Genomic DNA, 2,500 nt, shown 5'->3' with positions numbered 1-2,500 from the left:
TAATTTATTTATTAATCTATCTATCTATTTATTGACACCAGAGCCTGCTTCCCAATTTTTATGCTTCCGTGTATATATTTGAAAAAAAAAATACAATTCGAAGCATGACCTCGTCTTCTTATTCGATCTAATGTGTTAAATTTTGGTAAAACTGAAAAAAAAAATAAAAGTTTACATTAGAATTAGAACACAGGAACTCTCTGTGAAGAATAAAAGCATAAGATCACCCAAACTATCGGACAATCCGGTAATCTCGTGGTGTAAAAACCGATATTCAGGGGGTCTGAGATGCAGCATCGAGGAAGGCTGTTAACTTTTATTTCTGCTTTTTCTGTCGCATTCACATATATTTACTTTCAAGTTTTAATCTTGCACCAATGCTTGCTCTCCGGTCTTTCAAATTTACGGACGATTTTAACTGCACCCTCGATTCATATTATTTCATTGAATGGAGTGAGGAAAAAAAATTAACAATGAAAATCTATATTCGGAATGTTCACAGATAAGATGCATCAAGCTTCGACGAGCCTCATCACGATATGTTCACTTATAACTTCAGTAGTAGACCAAAAATGGATTCCCTTTCATACAGTCGGAGCGAGACCTCTGTTATGTGTCCGTTTAGTACTACGGGAGCTCTTAACAAAATCCATCGAATCATAAAGTAACGTACTTATTTTAACTTGAGTTGATGAGTATAATGTGAGAAAAACGCTAGGCGTCCGTTGAGTACGGGCACTCTGGAAAATCCGTCAATGAATAAAGCCAAGTACTTATTCTAGTATGAGTCGAGTGGTGTAATGCTAGAAAAATGCCTTACCTTAGCTGCGGATCATATACTCCAAAACTGTCCACTTTCTGTTGTACAAAGAAGCACCAACTGGCATCACCCTGACCCACTCCAAGGAAAATTATAGATCCAATTTTGATCTGAGGAAGAGGAATGGATTTCATGTTACAGAACAAGACCATCTCATGATCAACATCACAAATAATAATAATCAGTGCCGATGGTGACAAAATGTTAAAAAGGAGGAAAATATTGAACGAATGCCTTTAAGGCCCCATTCTTTACTGCATTAATCTCCATCTTTAGAACAATTTCAGATGATAAACTATCATATAACTTATGGAGAGTGAGAAACTAAACCTGTTTGTTCCCGACACATCAAGTCTCCCACTGCCAGTACACTGATTGGGGCAAATGTAATTTTTTATCTCCAAAAGCATGGAATTCCGCGGATCCGAGGAAATCCATCAGCACGAATAATAATAATAATAATAATAATAATAATAATAATAATAATAATAATAATAATAATAATAATAATAATAATAATAATAATAAATAATAATAATGATAATAATGATAATAATAATAAAATAATAATAATAATAATAATAATATAATAATAATAATAAATAATAATAATAATAATAATAAATAATAATAATAATAATAATAATAATAATAAATAAATAAATATATAAATAAATAAATAAATAAACATATAAATAAATAAATAAATACATAGAACTCGCCAAAATGAAAAGAATACGTGTTTTGACATGTACGGCCACAACAGACAGCCCGAGAGAGAGAAGGAGATAAAGAACTCTCAATCGAAATGCCACAACTTCATACCATTATCATAAGTCTTGCATCGAGTCAAAGGTCATCGTAATCATCATCATCATCACTACTCCCTCTCCCTCTTATCTCTCTCTCTTGTTCTCTCTTGTTGTCAATCACTCTCTCTCTCTCTCTCTCTCTCTCTCTCTCTCTCTCTCTCTCTCTCTCTCTCTCTCTCTCTCTCTCTCTCTCGTTGTCTCTCTCTCTCGTTGTCTCTCTCTCACTCTCTCTCGTTGCCTCTCTCTCTCTCTCTCTCTCTCTCTCTCCCTTCTCTCTCTCTCCACAATCAATAGCTCATCATGTAAGCCATTGCTAATGCCAAGCCATCAAAACGACATCATTCCTCATTACCATCGGCCATATACTACAGATTCGAAGCATAAGCTTTGATTCGCTTCCACGCCCTGTGTTGAGGATTTCCATGTTTTGCTTTTTAATGAACAAGAGGAAGCCACTTGTAGACTAATAACAATATCAAGACATAAATGATATCCATTTAACCCGTTAAACTGTCATACTCTGGAAAGACGAGAATTTAACATTTTGGCCAGACTACGGGACCTTCAAATATCGATTGATTTAACTGACCTTCATCTTGGCAAAAATTCTAAAGCATGGGACCTTATGAGGTCCCCAGAATTGAGAGTTTTTGCCAAGATGAGGGTCTGTTAAATCGATCGATATTTGAGGGATGACTTTTCTGGCCAAATTTTTAGATTCACGTAGTACGGCAGTTAACTTGTTAAAAACCCTCTTCCTCTCATAAAGATCAGTGCTAAAAAAAGGTCTTTAGCTCATCAATCCAATATGTACTTAATCACAGATTGAAAAATTACCTGAATTTTTATTTCTGAATTTACATTTATC

This window comes from Berghia stephanieae, unplaced genomic scaffold (genome assembly GCF_034508935.2).
Source record: "Berghia stephanieae isolate SIO BIC M18660-M18661 unplaced genomic scaffold, UCSD_Bste_1.3 scaffold855, whole genome shotgun sequence".
NCBI lineage: Eukaryota > Metazoa > Mollusca > Gastropoda > Nudibranchia > Aeolidiidae > Berghia > Berghia stephanieae.
Note: the sequence above shows the minus strand (reverse complement) of the source record.